Raw genomic sequence first — 13482 nt, 5'->3', positions numbered from 1 at the left:
TCACTAAGTCTTAGTCTAATATTCCTGTGAGTAATGATAGTCTAGATTCCTCACTAATATGAATGTCTACATCAAGATCTATAAAGTAAGAAAAAACCATGTAGGATTACATCAGAGGTAACGTCGGATTAGTATATAGAGTATACTGTTTGGAAATCTCACTTTAAACACCTCACTAAATCCATCAAAGACATCATCTCCGTAAGTAGATCAATCAATATAATGACTTGGAATTACTGATAAAATTTATTTATAAATTAATAACAATGCATTATGAATATAAACATCAATTACACTAAAATAATATTAAGAGTAACTGACAAAGCTTCCCTAGACAAAAGTCTAGGATATATACTAGCAGAACTCCAGCATGCTAGATTCTAGATGTCGGGCTCTCGAGGATCTTAGGGCTTCACCAAGTACTAAAAACTAAGGTAAATGGGGTCAAAATTGAGAGAAACTTGAGAGAATCATCTGGAATGGTGTGAAAGTCGAATGAGGGGTTGCTACCTTTTATAGGGTAGAAATCAACTTTACATGTCGTGTACCTCACCTTGATAACATCTATTTTATGCATACATTTATGACGTTTTCTTATTATTTTATGTTATGTTTTTATGTTATTTAGAACTAAAAGATACTTAATACGCTTTGAAAAGTTAAATTACAGTTAAAATGGGAGATGGAATGCAAAAGGATGAGAAAGAAGCTAAAAAGACGCAAAAATGGTGTTGTTGGACAGCTTGACCCCTCGTCAGTGTTTTGGTTATATCTGATGACTCATAACTCCGATTGATGAGATTCAAATGTTCTGTAAAGTAGATACAATTTCGGAAGACTTTCATTTTTTTGATAAAATAGTGATTCCCAACACACTCGTCGTGTTGAATAGAAGCTTCGCGATTCTTGATGCTGACTTGGGGAATACGAGATTTTAATGAAGAACTCGCCTAGTTGGTATCCAAACTCGTCGAGTTGACGCTGAAAACTACAAATAAAGTCGAAAATTATCCTTAATGAGAGATCTTAAACCCAATATTGATTCTTGCGATTATAAACCTCCAAGAATCCGTTTTGAGGGTCTAGAAGGCGGCTGAAAGGCCGTTAAGTTGACAAGTGAGATATAAAGGATTGGAGAGCAGATTCATGCCAGAAATCATTTGGTTTGTTTTTCTAACCAAGATTAGCATTCCAATGTGATTTTTTATGCATTTAATTTCTGATTTGGGTGCTAAAACCCTTTCTTTGTGTTTATGATTAGATGAACCCTTGATTTTGTGGATTAATTGCTATTTGGATTGTTTTATTCGTGTTTAATTAATCTATTTAAGCTTGTTAAAATATCCTTATGTGTTAATGACAATTATTTTCTGTTGATGACTAAGTATATTGAGTTGTATGAACATCTGATTGATTACTTGAATCTTTTGGTTTTGTGAAAACAAGATTGTGAACCTAGTATTATGAACATAACCTAGGGTTAACTAGAATATAAGTAAATTAATGTGAGAGCATGTCTGATGACTAACCACATATGAGTTAATTGAACCAACCAATTTGATTAACTATTATTACAAGTCTTGCTTAATTCGAATTGAATACTAGGAAACTTGTTAGTTTAATCAACTAATCACTGCTTGAATTGACTTGTTTGCTAAATGATTAGTAATAGTGAACATAAACCTAATCATTTTATAAATCAATGAACATGAATAAATAAATCTTTGTGTGCAATTATCTATGATTTTAAGATGTAATTTGTCTAAACCAAAGTACCTGAAGAGATTTGTCTACGGTCAGTTTATCGAGATTTATTGTTTAATCAATTGTTTGAGATGTAATTCCATAAAATCTTTCTTTACTGCTTTCGTGTGTTTTGTGTAACCTATTATCAAACATTCTAAATTAATTCACTACTGTTCCCCTTGTGTTTGACACCCTTGCTTATCAAAGTTATACTATGCTTGATCAGGTTCATTGCCGGTAAGGTGTGGTTTAGATGTGATAAACTAGGAATTATAAATAAAAAACTGGTGCATTAAATATTCACATTAAGTTTTCGGCGCTGTTGCCGGGGAACGATTTTCAATTAATTTGGTTTATTTGATTATTCGTTTTGTATTTTTATATATATATTTTTTATTTTCGTTGATATCATGTCACTTGTCGGGAAGGTTTTTTATAAATATTCACATACCTGCCACAACATCGGGTGCAGCGCGGACCTCCTCTGCAGTCAGCTGAAAGGCTCTCCCACGAGCCCTCGGGGCCTCGACCTTCGCCGGTCGGGTCTCAGTAGTCCTGGTAGTAGGTGTAGCTCCCTGACGAAGCTGCGGACACTCGGCCTTCCGATGGCCTGTCTGGTTGCAGTGAAAGCAAACCATAAACCCCTTAGGGCAATCCCTGGCTATATGTCCCTCCTTGCCACACTTGTAACAACCACCATCTCGACACACCCCCTCGTGACTCCTGCCGCACTTCACGCAAGTGCGACCCTTCGGACCTCCCATCCTCGAATCAGCGAACTTAGTCCGCTTGGCTGCCGGCTGAGACTGAGCCGGCCGCCGATCCATCTGTCGAGACTCAGCCTCCTCCCTCGCCTGAGTCTCCAACTCGATCTCGCGCTTCCTGGCGTTCGCCTGAAGCTCAGTGAAAGTACGATAGGTGGAGTTTGACACAAACTCCCGGATCTCCCTCTTCAAAACGCCCAAATACCGGCTCATCCGCGACTGCTCTGTAGATACCAACTCAGGGCAGAACATTGCCCTCTCATGAAACTTCCGCGTGATCACTGCCACGGAATCAGTACCCTGCTTAAGGGTCAAGAACTCCTGAATCAATCGCTCCCTCTCCATCGGGGGAACATACTCATCCCTGAACATCTCCGTAAACCTCTCCCATGTCACCGATGAAATCTCTGCCTGAGTGAAGTTCGCCGTCACGAACTTCCACCAATCCTTCGCTCCCAGACGGAGCTGGTTCAAGGCGAACCGTACCCTCAGGTGCTCCGGGCATGAGCAAGTATAGAAGCACCCCTCAATGTCGGCGATCCACCTCATAGCCGCAATCGGATCCTGCGTCCCATCAAATTCAGGGGGTTTCGTGTTGCTGAATTCCCTGAATAGCAATGAATCACCCCCTTGCGGCCTAGCAGCAGCCACAGCTGCGGTAGCGGTAGCGACTGCAGCTTCAGTAAGTGCGGCGTACCGCTCCTCAAACTCCTCCATCAGAGTGGTCTTAATAGACCCAAACATCTCCGGGATCTCAGCCCGAACCGCCGCAGCTACCTCTTCCTGAATAATCTGACGAATCTCCTCGTCACTCGCACCGCTCGAACTCGCCCCATTGCGTGTGATGACCATGATGTCTCTGAAATATAACATAAAATCATCAGAGACTCCACCAAGTACAATTGTACTCGATACACGCCCTACTCAGTCTCCGATTTCCAGGGATTCTTACTTGGGTCTTCCACCGATCCAGTGTCTTCGGTAGTACGGGCCCAATACTACCGACCACACCGCATCAGTATTCGTCCCAAATCTTCCTCCCCAAATCCCGAATAATGAGTACTCTACCTCTAGTATGCACTATCTACTTGCACGCTACCAAATATCTCATATAAACAATCTCCCTAGACTAAGGCATCACAAAACAGGCAATTCTAGTCCTATCATGTATACCTAGTCTTCTAGCATGCATAACAATTCATAATTCAGTGCATAACATAACATTGTAAGGTATTCTGGGGATCTTTACTGTTCGGGCGCTGACTGATCGTACACACTGCTCCATTCTTGTTTTACCGCCTTACCATTTATGAAATGTTGTGTCCTTATTATTTTAAAAAGGTTTTTCCTCAAATCCCCGGTCTGAGTTCAGTTGCACCCGAAAGTACACCCGAATCCCTCAAACCAAGGCTCTGATACCAATTGTAACAGCTCAAATTTTCAAATAAAATTTTCATTTAAAATAAAACATCATTATTCGACAAAAGAATTTATTCCAAGTTTATTGCAAAAATATAAATAACGAATCCCCCAAGATCTCCAACAATGGCAGTGTGTACGTGTCACGCCGGCGCCTTCCCACGATCATCACTAGTACCTGAAAAACATAAACACAACTGGTAAGCATAAATGCTTAGTGAGTTCCCCAGTATACGACTTACCCACATACGCCTTCCGGCCCGGACCTTTCGGTCCACATAACATTGCCTTCCGGCCCGTAACATAATCGCCTTCCGGCCCGTAACATATCGCCTTCCGGCCCGTATTAAATTGCCTTCCGGCCCATAGTATTTTGCCTTCCGGCCCATAATAGTATAAAACATAACACATATAACATATCACACATAACACATAAGTCATACATCATACCATTCTTTCTATCACATAAAGTCTCGCCTTCCAGCCCGTATAAGCATACATCACATATAAGCATACATCACATATAATGCATCTACCTCTCTAGACATAGCATAAATATAACACATACGACCTTCCGGTCACGCAGTCAAACCCTTCCGGGTGAAGTATAGTGAGAAGACTCACCTCGTAGTATGCAAGCTATAAACCCTTCGAGCTACTTGCACTCGATCCGCTAATCTGCAGGCTCCCTATAATACCACATACCTTTATTAATGATCTTATCAAACAAGACAACTGACCCTACTAAATTACATACAGGTCAACGGTCAACTTGACCGGACTCGTTGAGTGCAAAGGCAACTCAGCGAGTCTAGACACCCCGACTCCACTCGCCGAGTCTAAAGAACGACTCGACGAGTCCCAGTAAGTCTTCAAGCTACTCGCCGAGTCTGAAGAGCAACTCGGCGAGTCCTAGTGAATCTTCAAGCTACTCGCCGAGTCTGATCATTGGACTCGGCGAGTCCTCGCCATGCAGTCAATCAACTGCCTCCTGTAATTCGCATGATTCCGTAATATATAAATATGGGGCTTCCTGGACCTTTACACATTCTATTACTGGGATTTAAACGCTTATAACAACACTATAATCTATCAAATCCTTAAATGGGTTTCCTAAACCCTAGATTCGTGTACAACACCAAAACTACAGAAATGATCCGAGGATTACCTGGAAAACGTGTTCCCTGTGTCCCCAACCTTCAGAGCTCGACCCCTTGATCCTCCTTTGATCACCACCTTGCCTCTCCTTGCCTAACAACCTCTTAAAGCTTCCACTAGCCTTCACCCTTGTTCCAGATGCCCACAGACTTTTTGGTTATCTTCAATCGGCCAAAAGACGAGACATGACGGCCCTAAAGACATTATATACGATTCAGAATCAAAACGGCTAGGGTTTCAGCTGAACAGCGTCGACTCGCCGAGTCCCTAATGGACTCGTCGAGTCCAGTCGCGAATCTGTGACTAAGACTGTGGTCCTACTCGGCGAGTCAGGCATCAACTCGCCGAGTCCCCCCCCTAAATATTCCCCAAGATAATTTAAAGTAATACCTGAAATTCCGGGCTGTTACACCATCGTACCACATACCATACAATTAACATACTGCCTAGCATATCCGGGTACTGGCCTACCCCTTCGGTCTCTTTCAACCGGTAACCGCCTAACATATCAAGGTGCTGGCCTACCCCTTCGGTCTCTTTCAACCGGTAACTACCACATAATAACATAGCATAAACATAATGTCAGACATATCTGGGTGCCCAAACTACCCTCTGGTGTATTCCAACCGGTTACAGGGTCTATTTCATCCCATACCACTAACACATAATAACATAGCAATAAGCACATAGATCATAACAGATAGTGGCATACCAGACAATTATCACAAAGAAAATCATCTCTACTATAAACAACTACTAGTGGGACGACATTTATGCCTTCACCCTGCTCATACAGGAAGGTAACTCAACTCAACTGTCTGTGCCGAAATCATACTCTTCGGATGGCTCGGGACTCCTCTCCTTAAAGCATAGAAAGTCCCTTACTTAGTTATTGGGCCCAAGTTTGACTCCCTTTTGTCCCAATTTATAATTCATGTCCCAAGGCAAGGTTACTGGTCCTTTCCCTAATGGGTCTTTTACACCAAGGCCCAATCGATAATAAATTTATGGCCCAAGTCCATTACTTGAAACTTCAAGGCCCAATAAATCCCAATAAGGCCCAATACCATAAACCCCAGTCCTAGGCCCAGAGGACTTACACCATAGTGGGCCATGAGGCCCAACAATTTCAGGCCTAATCTTCCAAGGCCTAAAAACCCATGCTAACCATTTTGTATGGGTACGCGAGGCGTACCTGGCACGTACGCCCGACGTGGCGCTGGCCATGACCAGAAACGGGAAGCTGACCCAGAACATGCAACGTACTAGGGGTACCCCCAGCGTTCCTTCCAGTCATCCTAAAGTTCTTCTTTTAATTTAATCCATTAAGTCCTAACGTCTAAAACATAAATCTAGGCTTCTAACAGCATTCTAAACCATAAAGTTATGAACTTTATGCTTTTGCATGGATGAATGGGGATTAAGACACAGATTAAGTCCTTAGGCTCACTTAGTGGTCATCTAGCACTTGCATGGTTGAGGCGAAACCATCAAGATCTGATTTTTATGGTTCGAAACACCTCCAAGATCCAAAAAGGACAACTCATTTGGATAGAATCTTCAAAAACTCAAAGGAAACTAAGTATGGGACCAAAATGTGACATAAAACGCCCCAAAATAGATCTAAGCATGCAATGATCAAGTTCAAAGCTTTATACCTCTAATGGGTCAGAAATGATGCCAAACTTTTGGATCTACAAGCCTTCTCCAAGCTCTTGCTCCTCCTTCAAGCTCATTCTTCTTAAAAACCACCAAAATAACACCAAAATGTTCAAAGTAAGCTTAAGATACTTGGAATGGAGTTAGGGTTCGAGTTGGGAACAGGGTGAACAAGGGAGGCTATGAGTATAATGGTTTGGAGGGTTATAAGTTAGTTAAATAGTGGGCACACACTAAAATTTAGGGTTTGCATCTGGTCACCCTACGCCCAACATACGCATGGGTATGCACAGTGTATGCATAGGGGCTCCTCGTTCTGCGTCTCGTGTATGTACGCCGTGCGTACACCGTGTATGCCCAGCATATGCTTCGTCCTAAAAATCCCAACATCCTAAATATTTATAACTCAAATACATAACAACATAATACCTGTTAAATACCAGATGTTACAGATTTAATCAACAATTGTAGTTTGATTTCGATGAAGACAAGTGATCATGATATCCGTTTTAGTTATTTTTGTTAGAATAGTGTCTAAGGCTATAACTATATCTGGTTGTGCATGGTCCTTTTGGGTTGCCTTCACCATAGAAACTTGGAGGATGATTTGTTAAGAGAGAGTAAATATTATAAAGGTATAATATATGGCTATTTGATTAATATAAGTCATAAATTAATTGGTATTAATTTGGTGACTTAAAGAGATTAATTAAATAAGAGTGTATAAACTGTCAATTGTTTGATAGTTACACTTTAGACTATGAATCCTTATCCTAGATAGGATGGACGATTTCTAGGGCTTGGATAAGCCAAAATCGTCCATAGGGTTATCTATGGAATGGATTTGGATAGCCTTAAGAGAAGATTATCCAATTAGGGTTTAGGTTGTAACCCTTAAGGAGTCTATAAGTATAAATAGACCCTAGGGGTGAGGGAATTCGACACACAACCTAAAGTAAGGAACCTCTGGCCGAATTCCTCCCCTCTCCTCTCTCCTAAATCATCTTGCTTGCTATTGGTGTTTGTAAGCCATTAGAGGAGTGACATTTGTGACTCTAGAAGCTCCAAGACAACAAGATCAACAAGGAACTCAAAGGTATGATTCTAGATCTGTTTCAATGTTGTTATTCAACCTAATTAGCCATTAGAAGTCTTGGATTCAAAGCATGTTTAATTAGAAAGCCTAGATCCAAGCATTAGGGTTTTGCATGCGCACATAGGAAAGTTCTTATGGCTCAAACCCATCAGTGGTATCAGAGCCTAGCTTGGTTTTCTTTAAATTGTTGCTTGATTAACTGAAACAAACCTGCAAAATTCGATTTTTGGGTTTATGAGTCACTGACTCGGCGAGTTCCAAGGTGGACTCGGCGAGTAGGCCTGACTCGGCGAGTCCCCTTGTGCACTCGGCGAGTCCAGGCGTCAGGAATGGCCAGATTCGGGATTTTTTCATAATTATCTTATGGAAACTTACCTTAATCATAATAGATCAATCTAAATCCGATTTTTTGATATATATGACTATTACCTTGATCTAATTAAAGATATTTATCATCTAATAAAATATTTAATTTCCTTATATGATAATGATTAATTATTTTGATAATTATCTTAAAAGAAATCTTGGATAAATCAAATAAAGATAATTAGGATATTAATTGTTAATTAGAATTATTTGTTATTTGATCCTTCATGTTTTAAATGTTTAAAACCTACCCTAAAGTTTTGAAATTTATATTTGTGATTAAAAGTTTTAATTTAGACAACTTAAATTTCAAACCCTAGATTTTGAAAAGTTTTAAAATACAACCCTATACTAATATGATATTACTAGAATAATATATATATGTATAACTAAATGCTAGTCTTACCGTTAGTAGGCCTCATTCACGAAGCCGATCTATAAGGTGGGTATAAGGTTGCGGCCTATAAAATGGCGCTTAATGGGTGTACACTCACACCCACCGCTTGCTTGATTGGTGGAGGGTCGTTAGCCGAACGGGTAGGATAGGGAAACCTCATCTTCTCATTAAAAGTATAATAAGAAATACAAAGTAACTAAACGTTTTAAAATTTTTTTTTCCCAATCTTAGTTACTTTAGGAAAAGTGAATTGATGCAATCCCATGAAATTACACTTTGCACCTTGCTAAGAAGTTAGTGGAGCGTGTGTGGTTTACCGGCACACTAATTGGTTCTAAGCGAAGGTGGAAAAGGGTGATTCATTGTTTATCATAGTTCGATGGAGCGTGTGTGGTTTATCGGCACATCGAATAGGTGATCGTTACAATGAAGGCACCATGTGAATTTGCATGGTAATTCACACCCGCTTTATGATCCTCGGCATCCCAATCACAAACAAGAGGGGCATATCGAGATTTAAACATGCCATTGAATAGTTCAATGAATCTCATCCGAACCTAGGAATTCTCAAAAAACACTTAGGACTAATAGTTTAAGTTTTGTAATGGAGAATTAGTGAATCGTCATTCACTTACCTTTAATTTATTTGCATGTTAGATTACGGCATCCCTTTTCTAGTATGTAAATGTTATTGTTGGATCCTAGCCCTAATTTTTCTTATTGGGTGATAATTAGGGATTCTTATTCTAATCTATCTTTGTCCTTTCTATAGATGTCAAACGCAAACAACACTGCTGCTAGTTCTTTCACGCTGATGAGCCTTTGCCAAAAGGTCACCTTCGATGGAACGAACTTTAGCGAATGGATAAGATACATTCGCACCATTGCTCGCTATGAGGATAAAGAGTATGTCCTCGATGAGAAGCTCGAGAAAATCAACCCCGAAGTTGCTACTCCCGAAGAAATCACCGCCTTCGAAACTCATGAGCGAGATGCAACGAAGGTACATTGCATCATGATCGCCACCATGAACTCCAAATTCCAAAAGTCCTACGAGGACATGTATCCATACGAGATGCATCAAGACTTGTTGGAGAGATACCACCAAAACGCGAGACAAGAGCGTTACGAGATTTTCACTAAGATGATCTCCGCTAAGATGGGTCATGGAGAATCTCTTACCGTGCACCTGCAAAAGATGCAAAGGTATGTCGACCGCCTTCGCAAGTTAAATGTTGACTTTAGTGAAAACTTGGCGATCGACATGGTGCTTCACTCTTTGCCTCCGATGTACAATCAATTTAGGATGACCTACCACATGAACAAAGAGGAGGTCACCCTAAGCAAACTCCAAGGTCTCTTGAGGGTTGCTGAGAGCAACTTCAAGGACAAGTCTGTTGCACCTACTCCCAATCCATCCGCTGCTCCTGTCTTGGCTATTGGTCAAGGGAAGGGAAAGAAGAGGAAAGCTTCATCGAATAACTATCGAAAGGTGAAAGCCCGAGATGGTGCCTCTTCTAGTGGGACCAAAGTTGATCCCTCTAAGCCCTGCTCCAACCCAAAGGAAGCAGAGTGCCACCACTGCCACAAGATAGGACATTGGAAGAGAAGCTGCCCGGATTACCTGCAAGCGATCAAAGAAGGAAAGATCAAGCCATCTTTCGCAGGTATATACACAATCAAATCTAACGATTCTAATCATGCTATTTCTTGGGTTCTTGATACCGGTTGTGGTTATCACATTTGTTCTAATGTGCAGGGACTAAGAAGAAGTAGGGATATAGAGCAAGGAAGGATCAATCTAATCATGGGGAACAGAAGATCGTCGCCTGTGACCAAGATTGGAGTATATTCTTTAGTGCTTAGGAATAGTTTGGTTTTAGATTTGAACAATTGTTGCTATTCGCCAGAAATGGCTAGAAACATCATTTCATTTCATGGTTTATATAGACAAGGATTTAGATTTTCTTTTAATAATGAGAATGGTTCTATTTTGGCTTATCTAAATGGTGTCTTTTACTTTGAAGCTATACCATGTAATGGAATATATGAAACTGTTATGATTGTTGATAACTTAGGAAATGATGTTTTGAATATTGATTCTTCCACTAGTATGGATAAAGCATCCTTGTGGCATTGTCGTCTTGGACATGTCAACAAGAAACGCATAGCCCAACTCCAAAAGGATGGAGTGTTGGAGTCATTCGACCTTAGGGAAGATGACACATGCGAGTCTTGTTTACTTGGAAAGATGACTAAGTCACCCTTCACGAGTTCTTGTGAAAGGGGTGAGGGACTATTGGACCTAATACATACCGATGTATGTGGACCCTTTAGATCAACCACGAAGGATGGGAACCGCTTCTATGTGACTTTTACCGATGACTATAGTAGATATGGGTATATCTACTTAATCAAGCAAAAGTCAGACACCTTTGAAAAGTTCAAAGAGTTCAAGAATGAAGTGGAGAATCAATTGGGCAGGAAAATCAAGATGCTTCGATCCGATCGAGGAGGAGAGTACCTAAGTCTTGAATTCCACGATTATCTCAAGGAGTGTGGAATAGTTTCGCAATTGACGCCTCCTAGGACACCGCAGTTGAATGGTGTGGCAGAAAGGCGTAATCGGACCTTATTGGATATGGTTCGCTCTATGATGAGTCGTGCTTCACTACCTATCTTCTTTTGGGGGTATGCCTTAGAGACTGCCGCCCATATCCTTAACCGAGTCCCTACTAAGAAGGTTGCCAAAACACCTCACGAGATGTGGACAGGGAAAGCTCCCTCGTTGGCACATATCAAGGTTTGGGGTTGCGAGGCTTTCGTAAGACGAGATACTCATGACAAGCTTGAACCTCGAAGTGAGCGATGTATTTTCATCGGCTACCCGCAGACATCCTTTGGATATCTCTTCTATAGACCGAAAGACAATGTTGTCTTTGTTGCGAGGAGAGGAGTTTTCCGAGAGCGAGAACTCATAAGCCAAGGAGACAGTGGGAGGCAAATCGAACTTGAAGAGATTTAAGAGTCGATAGATGAAGGAACCTCTACCGCTGGCATTCAACTCGAGGAGGAAACACCGGTTGAACCGATTGACGAATCCTTACCTCTTAGACGTTCCGATAGAGTTAGAGTTCATCCCCAGTTTTATGGTTTTCATATTACTACCGAAGGGGACACGTATATTAGTGATGGTACACTAGTAAATCTTGATGAACCTAATAGCTATAAGGAAGCCATGGCAGGCCCGGAGTCTGCAAAATGGAAAGAGGCAATGGATAGCGAGATCCAATCCATGTACGATAACCAAGTTTGGAATTTGGTTGATTATGTGCCCGAACGTAAGACCGTTGGGTGCAAATGGATCTTCAAAAAGAAGACCAACGTGGATGGGAACGTACACACATATAAAGCACGATTGGTCGCGAAGGGCTTTACTCAAACTCCCGGAGTTGACTATGATGAGACCTTCTCACCAGTTGCGAAGATTAAATCTATTAGAGTGATGCTAGCAATTGCCGCATTTCATGATTATGAGATTTGGCAAATGGATGTCAAGACCGCTTTCCTTAACGGAAAGTTGGCTGAGGATGTTTACATGGCTCAGCCAGAGGGGTTTGTGGATCCGAAGCATCCGAATAGAGTGTGTAAGCTTGAGAAGTCCATTTATGGACTTAAACAAGCGTCTCGCAGATGGAATCTTTGCTTCGATGAGAAAGTCAAAGAGTTTGGATTTGTACGAAGCGAAGACGAATCTTGTGTATATGTCAAAGCCAGTGGGAGTATAGTAAGCTTTCTCGTTCTATATGTCGATGACATATTACTCATAGGGAACGACATCCCGACTCTGCAGGAGGTTAAGTCCTGGCTCGGGAAGTGTTTCGCTATAAAGGACCTCGAAGAGGCTTCTTACATTTTGGGAATAAGGATAGTAAGAGAAAGAAGTAAGAGACTAATTGGACTTAGTCAGAATACTTACTTAGAGAAGGTACTAAAACGTTTTAGTATGGAAAACTCAAAAAAAGGGAGAACTACCGATACAAGGAAATGCCAAGTTGAGTAAGACTCAAAGTCCGAGTACCAAAGCTGAGATAGCAGAAATGAGCCGAGTACCATACGCTTCCGCAGTTGGCTCAATCATGTACGCTATGACTTGTACTCGCCCTGATGTAGCCTTCGCTTTGAGCATGGTTAGCAGATATCAAGGGAACCCTGGCAAAGCACATTGGATTGCGGTGAAGAACATCCTTAAGTACCTTCGGAGGATGAAAGAATGGTTCTTAGTCCTTGGAGGGAGTGATGACTTGAAGGTGCGAGGGTATAGTGACGCCAGCTTTCAGACCGACAGAGACAACTACCGTTCGCAGTCGGGCTGGGTCTTTACCCTAAATGGAGGAGCAGTGACATGGAAGAGTTCCAAGCAGGAAACCGTAGCTGATTCAACGTGCGAATCAGAATACATCGTAGCGAGCGAAGTGTCGAAGGAGGCAATATGGCTAAAGAACTTCATTGGTGATCTTGGAGTTGTGCCGGCCATAAAGGAGCCCATGGAGATTTTCTGTGATAACGAAGGTGCGGTTGCCTTGACCAAGGAACCGAGGGATCATGGTAGATCTCGACATATCGACAGAAAATATCACTTCATTAGACATCGTGTAGAAGAAGGACAACTCGTAGTGAAGAGGATATCATCAGAAGATAACCCAGCAGATCCGCTTACGAAGGGACTGAGTAGGGTTAAGCACTTACAGCATGCTAGGAGTATTGGGCTGAAGGATGATATTAGTATAGATTAGATAGTATTAGAAACGTATAATAGATAAATGTAATTAACATTTGATGATTAAATAAAGGAGTTTTATTTATGAGTAAAGTTA

The sequence above is a fragment of the Lactuca saligna genome, chromosome 4 (assembly GCF_052625555.1).
Source record: "Lactuca saligna cultivar CGN05327 chromosome 4, ASM5262555v1, whole genome shotgun sequence".
Taxonomy (NCBI): domain Eukaryota; kingdom Viridiplantae; phylum Streptophyta; class Magnoliopsida; order Asterales; family Asteraceae; genus Lactuca; species Lactuca saligna.
The sequence above is the reverse complement of the archived record's forward strand: the minus strand, read 5'-3'. Positions refer to the sequence as shown.